Consider the following 17,893-nt stretch of genomic DNA (forward strand, 5'->3'; position numbering starts at 1 on the left):
CAAAAGGGACAGACTCCTTCATTGCTGAAATCTATTAAAGTATAGATGTTGGCAATGAAGAAGGTTTAGGTGGGAATTTAGAGTATCATAAAAAGTCAAAATTTTTGGAAGCAAAACTTTTTTGACTCCATAAAAATTGCTGTAAAGGTCTTGATCAATTACCTCCCTAAAGGGATATTCTCAAGTTTGTTCCATATCCATGGGATAGGAGATAACTTCCCAATTGTTAGGAGTCCAACTGCTGGGACTGCCCCTGTCATGAGAACTGGGGCTCTGAAGACAGTGGAGCAGATGTTGATCATGCACACTTCCGCTCCAATCATTCTTATAAAAGTGTCGAGCTTGGTGGTGCCATTAAGATTGAACAGAGAGGAGGTGCACATGATTGACCTCTGCTCCATTCACATGGGGCTCTGATGAGCCCTGGTTCTTGGGATCAGTGGGCGTCTCACCGGTTGAACCCATAGCTATCTAGAAGTTCTTCCTTATCCAATGGATAGGAAATAACTTCCAAACCTGAGAGTACCTCTTTAATTTAAGAACTAGTTGGGAATAAGGAGTGCAGTCATCTGGACCGCTTCCCACCAGCTTCTCCCCACCTGGCTCCGATAGATTAACAGGTCTCACCCAATACATATTTTAGAAATAACGCATACAAACATTTAGGAGCAGGATGTGTTGTCTTGAGGACTCAACAAAAGAGATCTAACAGATTTGGGCATAATATGTATAGTATACTTATTGTATGTATAAAAGCAGAAAGTGTTGAGGCCATTGAGTCTGTAAATTTATGTACATCAAATGGCTTTTAAAAAAATACTTTCTGATTTTCCCTTTAATTGATTCACTATTGTGCTGTAAAAACCTCCAAAAAGAAAAGGCAAACTTTTTTTTCACAAAGCTTGACATTGCTTTAGTAAAGAATACTAGTCTTTTTGCTCAAAGACTACATTGCAAAAAGTCCAATGCCACATTTTATTCTAATCAATAGCTTGATGAAATCTTCATGGCATTCTAGAAGCAGAGAATAATTCCCTTCCAGGCTCTTTGAGACGTACTTTTCGTGCAGATATGAATAAAATTAAAGAAAATGGAATCTGCACCACTGGAGATAGAAATGCAAATGAGGTTTAATATTTTAGCAGATGCATTAGTTGGTAGTTACCTCTCATGACACTGCTCGGATAAAATAGATCTGCAATTTCTAATTACAAAGAAAAATATGCCAAAATGTAAAAAAATAGCCTTATTCACCCAAATTAAGAACAATACCAAAGTTAATTGAACTATTTATTAACGAGCGAGAGAAATAAATAGTAATATATTTCAGAACTGGAAATGGACCAGCATTAAATACTCCCAGCTGGACTTTAAAAACACCACTGTCCTGTCATTAATGGAAACAGTGAGAACTTTATAAACTTGTTCACAAAGTCATAAAAGTGTGCATACACTAACCACTTAAGGACCACAAGAGTTTTCCAGTTTGTGAAGTGATTTAGGAAAAAAAAACTGAAATTCTAGTTATTATTTATTTTAATATTAACCCCTTACTGGCCTGGGGTGTATTAGTACGCCCCAGGCCATCACCCCCGGTTCAGCACGGGCTCCAGCACTGAGCCCGCACTGAACCGGGCACATGTCAGCTGATTCTTACAGCTGATATGTGCCCGCAAAAAAACCCACATACACATATTTGGTATCGCCGCGTTCAGAATTTCCCGAACTATGAATATAAAATAGAATTAATCCGATCGGAAAGCGGCGTAACGAGAAAAAAATTCTAAGCGCCAGAATTACGTTTTTTTTGTTCTTCGCAACATTGAAATTAAATGCAATAATGAGCGATCAGAACATCACATCTGCCCCAAAATAGTATCAATAAAAATGTCAGCTCGACACACAAAAAATAAGCCCTCACTTGGCCCCAGATCCCGAAAAATGGAGACGCTATGGGTCTCAGAATATGGCGCCATTTTTTTTTAACAAGCTTTGGATTTTTTTTTCACCACTTAAATAAAAAAGAACCTATACATGTTTGGTGTCTACGAATTTGTAGTGACCTGGAGAATAATAATGGCAGGTCAGTTTTAGCAGTCAGTGAACGTGGTATAAAAAAAAAAAAAAAAAACAACCTTGGAATTGCATTTTTTTGCAATTTCACCGCACTTGGAATTTTTTTCCCATTTTCCAGTACAGGATATGGTAAAACCAGTGATGGCATTTAAAAGTACAACTTGTCCCGCAAAAAATAAGCCCTCATATGGCCATATTGAAAAAAAAATAAAAAGGCTATGGCTCTGGCAAGAAGGGGAGCAAAAAATGAAAAAGCAAAAATGGAAAATGCTCCCGTCATTAAGGGGTTGAGGATGCTATAAACTTTTGGCTTTTTTTAATGACATACTACTAGTTGCACCTATCTGTATTGTGTGAAATATATTTTAAAGTAGTTTTTTGACTTGATCTAAATTTCTGCATTATGCACAATGTCAGGAGTCTCTCTCAATTGTCATATGGATTGGGCCGTCACATGCTGACTAGATTTTCATCCCCTTTTCTCAATGTTCTAATCATGTGACTGCCTACCCGTTCTAAAAATTGCGGCTCATCCTGACAGTGTGCGTGATACGCACTGTCAAAATTCACCAACCTCCAACTGATGCACTTAGAACACAAACTGACCCAATCTTATGTGCCCATCAGCCATGACAAGACGTACCTTGATTATCACTAAGTACCTCAATTTTATAGGTATATTCTATGCAGCAGTAATTTATAGGTATATGCAGCAGAAATTCTGATTAATATTCATATATATAATGTTTACGTACATCTATACACACACAGCACAGTGTTCTGCTATACTCTGTGGTATGTATATATTGCTGTTACAGTAGCTTGCACAGATTCACATTTTCTTCATTCTGGTAGATTAATAGATAAATCTCAGTCTTTTCTTACAGGGAATGTATATATTCCATTTTCATGGTGTCCATCTTGCCTTTGCTTCTGTTTATAGCATTTGGAGATATGTTATACAACAGATGAACCGTCATCATCAGGAGACAAGATCTGACTTGTTGACTTTAATGGAAGACTTTTCTGGACATGATCTGTGATCTCTGCAAGGGCCATTGTGCAGGGAGAGGTAGGAGGTGAAATGGAAATCAAACCTGTAAACAATAGGTAATTCTCTCTTTAAAAGGGAATCTGGCACAAGGTTTTTTCTATTCCATCTGAGAGCAGCATGATATAAGGGAAGAGACCCTGATGCCAGTGATGTGTCACTTACTGGGCTGCTTGTTGAAGTTTTGAGAAAATCCCTGTTTTCTCTGCTGCAGATCTAGCAGATCTCAGAATGCTGAGCCCTGTATAACCCCGCCCACAGCACTGATAGGCAGCTCTCTGTGTACACTGTGCATAGGCAGAAAACTGCCAATCAATTGTGTTGGTGGGATTAAACAGAGCTCATGAATATGGAGGACTACATATGAGTAGGTTTACTAGTCCTCTAGTGATACTCTCCTGCTAACAGTGATTTTACCAAAACTGCAGCAAGCAGCCCAGTAAGTGACATATCACTTGAATAAGATTTTTGACCTCTACATTATGCTGCTCTCAGATTAGGTGGCAAAAATCTGCTGATGACAGACTCCCTTTAAGAGCTACAGCTGAACCACACAGTAGATGAATTCTGTTTTACACGTGATAAGTACATAAGGAGCTGAATGCATTTAAAATAGAACATTGAAGCCAAAGCTGAAAGTAAATGATGGATTCTCCAGATGGCTGATAAAGCATTCTGCTAGATAATTCTAAGAAGGAAAATTATAGGAAAATGAACAGTAAAATCTTATCCTATCCGTTCACATATGCATCAGGTCAATAAGTATGAAATGAAAAGTCACAAAACTTTTCCCACCATTGGTTAACACTAAGGTCATGTAATGGTCCTTTATCTTAAATTACTAGTTTAGATTCACTAAATAGAATCAGTATTAAGAGGAATTCCCCATTATTACTAAAATCTACATATATGTTAATATAAAAATTCCTATAAGGCAGGCCTGAACAAAGTGCGGCCCACGGGCCACATGCAGTCCTTTAGTTGTTCCTGTGCAGCCCGTGAACATGGACAACCAAAAGGCTAGAAACAGTGGTACCACAGCTCTCCACCTGGCAACTCAATTTCACTGGTATCTGCATCTTTAGGATATAGATACCATCGAATACAATGATGGAGCAGGGAGCCTGTCAGCTACCTCTTCCACCATGGAGCCTGTTTGTCTGAGAGGAGTAAATGTGATGATGAGTCTACATCTCGACTGCTATATGAAGCCTAGGTACACAGTATAGTTCACAGCAGCCCATTGGGGGAACAGGGTTAGATGAGTAGTTTTATTTTTTTTATATCAGTACTTGGGAGGAAACTGTGGGGACATCATGCTTTGTGGGGACATTATACTGCATAGGGAGCTGCCTGTGGACATCCATGAGGGGCTTTTTGGAGAAATCATGTTGCATGGGGGTTGTATGGAAACATTGAGGTTCCCATGCTTCTGCAGTCTGCTGCGATATATTAGCGGCACAATCTTGTATCTTAAGGTACTGCCTGGCCATGCATTTCTCCTACAGGAGAAATTAAGTATTACATGCTAGCTATGAAAATTAATGGATAGCCATGATGTTGACAGTATGACACTATGCTGCCTATTAGATGAAGGTGGTTCAAACAGGGGACCCTAGTTATAATATGTTATTTATTTAAATGGCAGTTTACAGTCGTACAGAAGAAAAGTTTACAACAAAGTAACCAGACAGAATATTTCACTGGGTCTTATGTGTTCATACCGCTGAATGTCTTAAGAATTTCAGAACTTTGTTAAGTGATTGTCTTTTTTATTTATTACAGTTGTCTTTTCTAAACTCCCTTGAAAAGGTAATAAACTGCTACATTTGAATCCCTAAAGGGTAAATTTATTACATCTGTCTATCATCTGCGGAACAGTTCAGTTTCTTTTTTTTCAGATTTATTGAGCTGTACATCATTAATAGCTTCAATATACGATGCACTTTGTATCATCCATTGAGCAGTCAATGCCAGGGCTAGAGATTCTCGGATCATTATAAAAATATACTTTGGTCTCCAGTAAGGAAAAAATACCTGGGGAATCCAGGAACATAAGATATAATGAAAAATTGTTGCAAAGGGGATCTATAGCAGCTTGTAATTTATTTGAACATCTCCAACAGCATGACATTATTGTAGGAGTGAAAGCTTTCAAAGAAAAAAGAAGTGGAAGAAATCTCGCATAATACGGACAGGCAGAGATGAACTACTGAGCAAGTGGGTCACACATAAGTCCTCGACACAGCAGGAACTTTTTCTGAAAAATGAAGTGTATTCTATATTAAAATATTTAACCTCTTAAACTGCTGATGCATTTTTTTATCAAGTCAATTAGGGGCTTCATTCTGATTTTATGTGTATCGCTTCTGCCTTCTATATGCAGTGCTCATTGAGGACCCTATATATTGCAAGAGTTAACAGAACTGATCACAAAAATCACACTCAGAGTCAAACTAGACCTATGAAATCCTAAATGGCAGTACATATTAAAGGGTGGTCCAAAGACCAAAGTAGGTTTCATTCTACTGTATATCCCTATCTATTTAGTGTCATAATTAGTGTTGAGCATTCCGATACTGAAATATCGGGTATCGGCCGATATTCGCGGTATCGGAATTCCGATACTTAATTCCGATACTTTTACAATATTGAATACCGGAATCGGAAGTTCCCATAATGCCTGAGCTCTGCAGTGTCTCTGAAGGATGACAAGCTGGATGGCAGTGCTCAGCTGCGATCCAGCCTGTCATCAGAATGCCATCCCAGCGTGGGAGAATTCTCCTGATTGTTTAAAAGCCGGCGGGCGGTAAAAAGCCGCCGGCTTTTAAACAATCACACAGCCACATACTGCTTCCCCGCAGCCTCTCACCCCAATCCTCCGCTCCCCTCGCCACCTCCCATCCCGATCGTAAGTTAGGACCGGGCGGGGAGCGCAGCACCAGGGAGCGGGGAGCAAAGGACCCGGGCGGGGAATCCGGCAGTGAAAGGACTTCACCGCCGGCTTTCCCGTTCTGTGCTGCGCTTTCCCGCCGGTTATTTCAAATGAACAGCTGAGGCATCAGGTGATGCCGATCAGCTGTTCATTTGAAGAAGCCGCGGTGCCCTCAGAGGGTTCATGTGAGTTCATGCTTGACTGCATTGCATGAACTCACATGAACTTTCCCACGGCCGCACAGGTCAGCCTCACCTCCCAGACCATCAGCCCGTCATGATTAGTGTGCGCGCGGTGTCTGTGCGATGTCTGCGAGTGTGTGCGGGTGTGCGCGGTGTCTGTGCGATGTCTGCCGGTGTCTGCGTGCAGGCAGACTTAGGCCGATGTGACACTACTACTCCCATCGGCCTATGTCTGTCCCCCGTCCACTCGTGCCAGCAGGATCAGCTCGATGGGAGCAGTAGTTCCCATCAGCCTGATCCTGCTATTTAAATTGCCCTACTGTGTCCCCAATAAATTTTAAATACATGTCATTGGTGGCCAGTGGTTACCTACAATAAATTAGTTTATACATTACCTGTCCCCGCCGATCGCCACCTAAAATAAAGTAAAAAATAAAAAACTACACCTATACTCACCTAGACACCTAATTCCCCGAAGCCATCGATCTCCTGTAATAAAATATAAAATAATAAACCACAACCTTATCCTTACCCCTCCGTAGTAGTCCACGAGTGTCCCACGATGATCTCCAGTTTAGAGCAGCCACATAGAATGTGACCGCTGTGAACCGCTGCCGCCGCTAGAATGATGGGGCCGTAAAGCAGCCCCGTCATTGCATAAGCGGGTTCGCCGGAGTTCAGGCAGCGCTGTTCCGGTTAGCTGCTTTACGGCCCCGCTGTATCGTGAGAAATTCCCACGGTGCATGAAAACACTAATATTTTTTTTAATAAATCCTTTACACTAAATGACAAGTACAGTAAGCAACACTGTCACAGTACTTCATATATATGTGACTGACATGTTTCTATCTATCTAATCTATGTGTGATTCTCTATTGTTTCTATTCTAAATTGTCGGGTACAGATGCTGAATTGCCGGCCGGCTTTTTTAAAGAGACGGTGCATAAAAACACTAATATTTTTTTTAATAAATCCTTTACACTAAATGACAAGTACAGTAAGCAACACTGTCACTGTACTTCATATATATGTGACTGACATGTTTCTATCTATCTAATCTATGTGTGATTCTCTATTCTTTCTGTTATAAATTGTCGGGTACCGGTGTATGCCGCTGCTGAATTGCCGGCTTTTCATGTTTCACTGTGAGCACTGTTCCCATCGATTTGGGCAACCACCTCCCCCAATACATTCTACATTATTGTTAGTTGTTTTCCTTCATGTAGAATTAACCTACAAGGAAAGAAAGGGTTTATTTTCATTCCGATATTTGTGTCCCATTGACTTGCATTGGTTTCCAGTATCGGAATCGGCGATATCCGATACTTTTTGGGTATCGGCCCGATCCAATCCGATCCGATATTTCCTGATATCGGAAGGTATCGCTCAACACTAGTCATAATCTAAACTATTTGTAATATACTGTCATTTAAAATTTTCCTATCCTTCCCTAACATTATCTGTTTTGTTTTTTTTTAACTTCCTCTATGATGCTTTGTTTGAGAATCCCAGTGCATGCTGGGATACTCAAATAAAGCATCATCAGGTGACAGATTTTGGGGTCAATGCCGCAGTCCCTGCCCCCTCCCTGAAATAGAGCATTATCAGTGAAACTCATTTCAGGGGCTGGGTTAGGCCCTGCATGCTGTGCACTCTGCACGCTCTGCGCGATGTGCACAATGACAGCGCGCTCTCTGTTGCTGGCTTAGATCAGCAGTAACATGCCAGCAACAGAAAGCGTTGTCAGAATACCCGGTGTACAGAGATCAGCATTGCACCTGCAAGTTACGTCACTTGTCTCTGCACAATGGGTATTCTGACAGCGCGCTCGGTTGTCGGCATGTTACTGCTGATCTGAGCCGGCAGCAGAGAGCGCGCTGTCATTGTGCACATCGCACATTACACAGTGTGCAGAGACTTGCCCAGGATCTGAAACAAGCATCACTGATGATGCTTAATTTCAGGGAGGGGGTTGTAACAGTGACCGCAGACTCTGCCACCTGGTCACGGTTCATTTGACTACGCCAGCATGGACTGGTATTTTGAAACAAAGAGTCATCAAAAAGGAAGTGAAAAAAATTGAAAATAAATTAGATAGTGTAGTGAGGGAAGGATAAGGAATTTTGATTCAAGTATGTTAGAAAATAGTTTAGATTATGACACTAAATAGATAGAGATTTAGAATGCAAATTTCTTTGGACTTCGGACCACCCATTTAACTACTGAAGGCATGAAAACTTCACCGACATGCTTTTATTTTTTTCACAAATACATAGGGTACCTATTTCAGCATAGAACAATGACTTTGAATAGCACCAATTTAGGGTCAAAATCGGCACGGTCTTGGAATATGAGAAAATTGTAGCAGCAAATGGAGGTAGACCAAGACTCATGCATGATGATGTGATATGTTCCCACATCCATATAACTTTTGGCCTTGTAGTTAATCTTATCCTAAAGAGACTTGGACTTATGAGATAAAGTTCTGCTCCAGACTTTACCAAAAAATCTGGAAAGCTGAAAATTGTGGACGAGTGATTCATAACCTCGAATGAACCAGAGCTCACAAAGAAAACAGAACACAGGTATCTGACATCTCAAATACCCAACCTGCAGCCTCAGCTGTCGCACAGTTCAGATAATTAGGCTGCCGCTACATAGAGCTTAGGTTTTATAGCTTCCCCAGCAATGTCTGACACACTGTCAAATTCCCAGTGGTGCATAAGAAAAGTTTAGGACACTTCTGTGAATACACTGAACCTGGAGTTAGTGCTATTCTCAAAGTTCGTTAAAAGTCCTCTCCCGCATAGCCTCAAAATAGCGAGTGAAAGGTCTGTCTGCCTTTATTATGTAAACTTTAGCAATTTCCTTTTTGCGTGGTGCAATTGAAGTTTTTGCTCTTTGTGAGTAGGAAACCTTTGTGTAATAGGCACAGAATAATAAATGTAGGACATCAAATATGGAAAGCCGTCATTATAACTCTGGATGGAAGAAAATACAGCACATTTTATTTTTTTTTTTGGATAGTTAGATGCACGAAGATTCAAAATTCTTCTTGAATGTTGCATATCTACCTAGACCTGCTCCAGAGATGTCTGCCTCTGTTGCCATGTGCTGCCATGTTCAACCTGCAGGCAATACTAGTGATGGAGGAGCCATCAAAGCTAAAATCACTAGAACCTGTGGTGCCAACCATTCAGACAAAATATGTATATGTGCTGGCCAGCAGCTCAACAAGATTAGTCAGCGCCCTACTGTGGCCAATGGGGGAGTGCCGCACCCTATTTAAACTCCCAGCATGATGCTGGAAGCTGTCAGTTATTTGTTACTTTTTCCTTGAACTCTGGTGTATTTGAGCTTTGCTTTTGTTATCCTGAAAACTGGTCTTGTGGCTTGGCTTTGTAATCCTAACTGACTCTGACTTTGCTTCCTTTGATCACCAGTAGTGTTGAGCGAGCATGCTCGACACTGCTCGGTACTCGCCCGAGCATCACACTACTCGGGATGTTCGGCGAGCACCGAGCATTTCCGGGTTACTCGGGCGGGAGCTCGGGTCTCCGCCCTGCATGTTTGGCGCTCTTTACAGAGCCAATGAACATGCAGGGATTGCCAGCCAGTCACTGTAATGCTGCAGCCATGTTGGTTGTGGGCATTACAGCGATTGGCTGGCCGCACAGCGTCACCTCGAGTATTTAAAACCGGGCGCCGCCATCTTGGACACAGTTGCTCCGGATTAGACAGTGTAGGGACAGCGCTGCTGATTTAGGGAGAGATATAAACTGCAAAATAGTTAGTGTAGGGTCTGTAAAGGCTGCCAGAACAAACAAACAGTCCTTTTCAGGACTAATATCCATCCCAGATACCAGGCAGGCAGGCTGTATAGGAGACACAGTGGTTATACCAGCAAACATTGCATTACAGTCCTGTGTGCTCCTGTTGCTGAAATTGCTGGACTTAGCACCAGGTGTCGGGGGCCAGGAAAAATCCTTTTTTTTTCATCTAAATCCTCCTTTTTTTTTCCTCCTTCACACTGTACTAATACCCGTCTTATTAACCTTTTGGTGTGTCCCCCCCACCCCCAAAAAAAGCGTGTCTCTGATTTTTCAGACACAAATATAACTGTTGAAAATAGTCTGGTGTAGGCTAGAGAAATAGAAGTGTTGTTTTGTACTTCCACGGTTCAAACCTCTGTATTATCCATTTTGGGCCATTTGTATCTAAAAAAAAAAAACAGTTTGAGTGTGTCGCTCACTGTTCAGCCGCAAATATCTCTATTTAAAAAAGTGTGGTATACCCCAGTAAACAATAACTGTGGTTTTGCCATCCCACGGTAAAAAATCTCTATTATTCAGCTTTTGGTAGTTTTTTCTGTAAAGAAAAACAGTAGTGTCTCCTGACTGTTGTGACACAAAAATATATCTGTTGAAAATAGTCTTGTGTAGGCCCGACATCCCAGTGTGGTTTCGCAGTTCTACGGGTCAAATCGCTGTACTATCCAGTTTTGGGCCTTTGGTATCTAAAAAAAAAAGCAGTTTGAGTGTGTCGCTCACTGTTCAGCCGCAAATATCTCTATTTAAAAAAGTGTGGCATACCCCAGTAAACAATAACTGTGGTTTTGCCATCCCACGGTAAAAAAATTTCTATTATTCAGCTTTTGGTAGTTTTTTCCATAAAGAAAAACAGTAGTGTCTCCTGACTGTTGTGACACAAAAATATATCTGTTGAAAATAGTCTTGTGTAGGCCCGACATCCCAGTGTGGTTTCGCAGTTCCACGGGTCAAATCGCTGTACTATCCAGTTTTGGGCCTTTGGTATCTAAAAAAAAAGCAGTTTGAGTGTGTCGCTCACTGTTCAGCCGCAAATATCTCTATTTAAAAAAGTGTGGTATACCCCAGTAAACAATAACTGTGGTTTTCCTCTTCCACGGTTCTAGTCTACTCTTTATTACCCTTTTTCCATTGATAGTGCAAGTGTAAGCTATTTTACTTCATTTACAATGGGCAAGGCGCGTGGCAAGGGACGTGGAAGTGGACGTACTGGTGATGGTTCGTGCAGAGGACGGGGCCGTGGCCAAGGTGAAAATGTGCCACAACCAACAGCCACATCTCCTCGCTCTCACTTCTTGACCGAATTACTAGGGAAGCACAGAACAACACCAGTATTGTGAACTGATCAGTGTGAACAGGTTATTAATTGGATAGCAGATAATACTTCCAGTTACCTGGGCACCACCACCTCCGGTCTGTCTTCCACACGGTCAACTCTTAGTAGCCATGAGTCTCGACTGCATACTCCTCCTCACCCTGATGCTCCTTCCTCCCACCATGCCGAGTGTCGTCAGACAGCAAGTGATCCCACACTTGGACACTCTGAAGAGCTGTTCACTGGTCCATTTCCATATTTAGGCCCCTCGCCTGATACGCTTGAAGTGGTGGAAGAGGAGATCCCATGTTGCGATGCCCAAATATTTGAACAGCCACGGCCACAGGAAGTCGACTTTGGCAATCTGTCACAAGAGGTGGACGATGACGAGACACAATTGCCAGGAAGTGAGGAGGAGGATCGTGGTGCGCAAGTGGAAGAGGAGGAGGTGGTGGATGATCTAGTAACTGACCCAACGTGGAAGGAGGACATGCAGAGTGAGGCCAAAAGCACACAGGGGGAGGGAGGCAGAGCAACCCAACAGGCAGGAAGAAGCAGTGTGGTGGCCGCAGGCAGAAGGCAGGCAACCGTTCCCCGTAACACCAACACGAGGGACATTGCCAGTACAAGCGGTAGGTCTTCCAGAGTCTGGAATTTTTTTAAAGACTCTGCTGATAACCCCAAAAAGGCCATATGTTCCACCTGCCATGCCAGCATCAGCAGGGGTGACAAAACTACCAGCCTGACCACCACCAGCATGATCAGGCACATGGAAGCAAAGCACCCGACTTTGTGGGGCGAACCCCAGGGTCCACGACCAGTGTCAGCGGGTGCCACCACTGCTTCTTCCACTGTTGTGCATGCAATAGAACCCCCTGTTGTGTGTGCAAGGCAATCCCCTGTCCATACTGCATGTAGAGATGCCCCCTCCTCTCAGTCTTCACTTGTTATGGCAGTTTCTCAAGAAACAGCATCAACGTCAACGTCCACGTCCCACCGCAGCGTTCAATTGTCCATATCCCAGACCTTTGAACGAAAGCGGAAATTCGCAGCTAACGCCCCACAGGCCACAGTCCTAAAATCGCACATTTCACGACTGCTTGCGTTGGAAATGCTGCCATTTAGGCTGGTGGAGACGGAATCCTTCTGCAATCTTATGGCGGTGGCCGTCCCTCGGTACTCGGTCCCCAGCCAACACTATTTTGCCCGGTGTGCCATCCCCGCACTACACAAGCACGTGTCCCAAAGCATCTGCCGTGCCCTCAACAACGCAGTTACTGGGAGAGTCCACCTGACAAAGGACACGTGGACAAGTGCTTGTGGCCAGGGACGGTACATCTCTCTGACGACACACTGGGTAAACATAGTGGAAGCCGGGACCCAGTCGGACCTTGGGACGGAACACATCCTCACCACACCGAGGATTGCGGGCCCTATGTCAGTCAGAGTTGCCCCCACAGTGTACAGCTCCTGCGCATCCTCCTCCTCCTCCTCATGTTCAGCTTTCATCTCAGATATCACCACATCAGTTACAAGCTGGAAGCATTGCAGTACTGCCTCCGCCAAGCGGCAACAGGCTGTGCTGAAACTCATAAGCTTAGGTGATAAACCTCACACTGCTTGTGAGTTGTGGACAGCTGTGAAAGAGCAGGCAGATCTGTGGTTGAGACCGCTGAACCTACATCTCGGCATGGTCGTGTGTGACAATGGCTTTAACCTGGTGGCGGCTCTGAGGCGAGGTGAGCTAACACACGTACAATGCCTGGCTCATGTGCTTAACCTCGTGGCTCAGAGGTTTCTTAAATCGTACCCCGAGTTGCCAGATCTGCTCGTGAAAGTACGCCGCCTGTCAGCTCATTTTCGCAAGTCGGCTACAGCTTCCGCCGCACTTGCTGTGTTGCAGCACCGTTTGCAGCTTCCGGCACACCGACTGGTGTGTGATGTCCCCTCACGTTGGAACTCTACCCTCCACATGTTGCAAAGGATTTGTGAGCAGAAGAGAGCATTTGTGGAGTACCAGCTGCAACAAGGCCGTCGATATTCAGGTCAGACTCCACACCTAAGACCTCAGGAGTGGGCCTGGATGTCTGACATATGTACCATCCTGACAAACTTTGAGGAGGCCACCAAGATGGTGAGTGGCGATGACGCCATTATTAGTGTCAGCATCCCACTTAACTGTCTTTTGCAACGCTCTCTGCAGAGAATTAAAGAGGAGGCATTGCAGCCAGAGTATGATGAGATGGATCAAGAAGCAGTAGCGGGCGATTATACACAGCCCAGCCTCATCTCATCCCAATGTGCATTGGGGGACAATGAGGGAGAGGAGGAGGAGGAGGAGGAGGAAGAACAGGAGCTGCTATCATGCCTGTACAAGTGTCATACCGTCGGTTCAGCGCGGGTGGCCTGAGGACAGGGGGGAGGAGGAGGAGAGCATGGTCAGTCGTCATCTTGGTGAGGACACGGAAATCTTGCCCGTTACCAGTCTGGCACGCATGGCTGACTTTATGTTACGCTGCCTTAACCATGACCCTCGCGTTGTCAAAATGTTGGGTGACAGTCATTACTGGTTGGTGACACTTGTAGACCCCCGCTACAAGGAGAACTTTCACTCTCTTATTCCTGAGGTGGAGAGGTCTACAAAAATGGGGTAGTACCAGAAGGCCCTTGCTTCAGAACTCTTAAAAAAATTCCCATCTGAACACGCTAGCGGCAGAGGTCACAGTTCGTTTCCCAACCAAGGCGTACAGGCGAGAGAGATGCAACTCCAATCCAGCAGAGGCAGGGGAACACTGTCAACGTTCTGGGACAGTTTTCTGACACCCGCCCAGCTTACAGGCCCTGAGGCACCGGGTACTCTCACAAGGAGTGGAAAGTTTCAAAAGATGGTGAGGGAGTACCTTGCCAACCGTACCAGCGTCCTCAGTGATTCCTCTGTGCCTTTTAATTATTGGGTATCCAAGCTGGACACTTGGAATGAACTTGCTCTGTACACCTTGGAGGTCCTGGCCTGCCCTGCCGCTAGCGTGTTATCGGAGCGTGTTTTTAGTGCCGCTAGGGGAATTATAACTGATAAGCGCACTCGCCTGTCAACTGACAATGCTGACAAGCTGACCCTTATCAAAATGAACAAAGGCTGGATTTGGCCAGACTTCTCATCACCACCAAATGACAGTAGAGTAACATAAAGTCAAATCCACTGTGTTATTTCGGGAGGTGTATTCACATGCACCGCTTCACACCCACACATGGGTATACGCTTCATCATTTCAGCTGTTTTATCTTCTTCTCCTTATCCTCAGCCTCTACCACCACTGTACCACCAGGGTGCCAGCATTGCAAGTTCCTCCGTCCTTATTTTTGTCAGCTTTTGCTTGCAAGGCATAAGCAAATACTATGGGACACCCACTCCACAATAATGGGACTTATGTTTGAAATATGCTGTACTGCATGGCTCTTGTAAGGGGCATTGCAAGTTGCACCGTCCTAATTTTTGGCAGCTTTTGTTTGCAAGGCATAAGCAAATACTATGGGGCACCCACTCCCCAATAATGGGACTTATGTTTGTAATATACTGTACTGCATGGCTCTTGTAAGGGGCATTGCAAGTTGCTCCGTCCTAATTTTTGGCAGCTTTTGCTTGCAAGGCATAAGCAAATACTATGGGAGACCCACTCCCCAATAATGGGACTTATGTTTGTAATATGCTGTACTGCATGGCTCTTGTAAAGGGCATTGCAAGTTGCTCCGTCCTAATTTTTGGCAGCTTTTGCTTGGAAAGCATAAGCAGATACTATGGGACACCCACTCCCCAATAATGGGACTTATGTTTGTAATATGCTGTACTGCATGGCTCTTGTAAGGGGCATTGCAAGTTGCTCCGTCCTAATTTTTGGCAGCTTTTGCTTGGAAAGCATAAGCAAATACTATGGGAGACCCACTCCCCAATAATGGGACTTATGTTTGTAATATGCTGTACTGCATGGCTCTTGTAAGGGGCATTGCAAGTTGCTCCGTCCTAATTTTTGGCAGCTTTTGCTTGCAAGGCATAAGCAAATACTATGGGAGACCCACTCCCCAATAATGGGACTTATGTTTGTAATATGCTGTACTGCATGGCTCTTGTAAGGGGCATTGCAAGTTGCTCCGTCCTAATTTTTGGCAGCTTTTGCTTGCAAGGCATAAGCAAATACTATGGGACACCCACTTCCTAATAATGGGACTTATGTTTGTAATATGCTGTACTGCATGGCTCTTGTAAGGGGCATTGCAAGTTGCTCCATCCTAATTTTTGGCAGCTTTTGCTTGCAAGGCATAAGCAAATACTATGGGACACCCACTTCCTAATAATGGGACTTATGTTTTTAATATGCTGTACTGCATGTGACGCGCCCCCTGGGCCATGTGTACACGTGTGTGGGATACCCGGTGCCGGGTCTCTGGGGTCTGTAGTCTCCGTGGCGGTGACCCGGTCCCGTGGCTCAGGCTGGTCAAACCAGTGGCAGTCTTTCTTAGGTTTTGAGGTTAATTGTCCGACTGCGCCACCCGTGGATTGCGGTCAGGGAGTACCACCGCTGCGAGGCAGACCGCTGAGGCTGGTGTTGTGTGCGCAGCAGAGAATGGGATAACTCCCCATGGGAGGAGTGTAGCCTCAGGGCAGTGAGTGTGGATGATGGGGGTCATAATGCACGAGCGCAGCAGGAACGAATCAGAGTCTTTGCAGTGCAGTTCAGGGTCTTCACTGATGATTATAAGGTAGACCCTCCCGGGAGTATTGGCTAGCATAAGAGGCCTGGTCAGTCTGTGAGCAAGCAGGAGTTCCCCTGGCCAGGTGGAGTTGTAGGCCTCCCCGTCTGTCTGCACTCTTCCTGGCTACCTTGCTGTAAGCGGGTAGAAGTAGCCAACGTCCCTGAGTGTACCGTGTAGTGCTCACCCGTATGGCTGGTGACTTGGGGCCTTCTGTTAGCCTCCGCTCCACGACGGCGGTGCTGGTCCCTTGCTTGTGACTGAGCCTCCGGGCTTCTATGGCCAGAGGACCTGAATTCCCCTGCCGGCTGGTTTCTGCTGCTGGATATATAAGTCCTCACAGCCTCGGACTCCTGTGTCCGGTTCCTATTGTCTTCTGCCAGGGCGAGCTCTGCTCAGCTTCCAGCCCCTGGTTTTTAGCTCCTAGCTCCTACAGAGCTCCTTGCTGTTACTTTCCCTTGCTCTCACTCTGACTCTGACTGTTCTCTGTTCTCTGACTCACTCAACCCCGTCCCAGATCCAGTTTATAAGGGCAGAATTCTCCCCTCCCAGGACTGGGGCAGGAGGATGTTGCATGTTTAAGGGATCCTGACCAGGAAACCTCCCACTTGCTCTCCGACGTAATATCTCTATTACTGTGGTGACCAGACCCCTGGGGTGCCACACATGGCTCTTGTAAGGGGCATTGCAGTTCCTCATAATTTTTGGAAAGCCTTCCATTCACTGCTTAGGCCAACAGTGCACAGGTGACCCAGATGCTGTAAATGAAAAAAAAGGTTTAGTTAACGCCCTCTGAACTCCATGTCATTTCCAAGGGGCATTGGAGTGCCTCGAAATTTTTGGTAGGCATTGCACTCACTGTATGCCCTATAACTGTGTAGCCGAACCGCTCCTTTTGTTACAGAAACATATCCTACAAGACATATCTGGTTGACTGGCCTGATATTGATGTGAATGGTCCCTGTTCCTCTTGCTCTTTCTCCTTTGCCACTACCTCATCCATCATTTATCACCTGAAGCTTTGTTTTAACGGGAGTCATAGAACTTGGATAGTAGCAGGAAAACATCCAGCAATCTTTGGAGGAGGTAGGATATGCGCCAAAACGCTGACCACCTCAGGCCTAGCCGCTACTACATACATGCGCTTGCATTACAACAAAACAAAGCAGATGCTAACTTCTATCATCCTCATCATGCTCCCACCTTGGCACTCTCAACTCCCCTGATGGAGAAGCCAGGGCCCACCGGAGGAGTCTGATAGTCCGGTGGGCTCGGCCAATGCTGCCCTTAAGCAGGCCAGGCTAGGAAAAGTGTGGGAAAGGTTACCAGGACAAATAGGGGTGGCTGGGGACCGAGTATGGACACCCGGCCACCCCCTGGAGGCTGGGGAGCAAGCGGGGACACCCCGCCACCAGGCGGCTGGGGACTGAGTATGGATACCAGGCCGCCGACACAGCCATGGCATGGTTGCCAGATTCCGCCTCCACATGCCTAAAAGGCCCAATTTAAAGTGCAAGCAAGCAAGCAGTATGGTATTGCAGCCTGGGGGTGGGTGGGTGGCAGGCTGCATACTTGCACTTGCATTGCAAGGAATGGGAGAGGTACAATTGAACACTGCCCTGGGACAAGGACTTGAATGGGGATAGTTGCAAGTCTGCAACGACAGGTACAAGGTGGGAGGCATCTTCGCATGTACCATGAACAGGGGTTTGGCATGCACACACTACAGCGGAATAGGCTCTCCTTCCCACTAAATGCGCT

Source organism: Phyllobates terribilis, unplaced genomic scaffold (assembly GCF_046119375.1).
Source record: "Phyllobates terribilis strain yellow unplaced genomic scaffold, ASM4611937v1 Scaffold_12__6_contigs__length_324123572, whole genome shotgun sequence".
NCBI lineage: Eukaryota > Metazoa > Chordata > Amphibia > Anura > Dendrobatidae > Phyllobates > Phyllobates terribilis.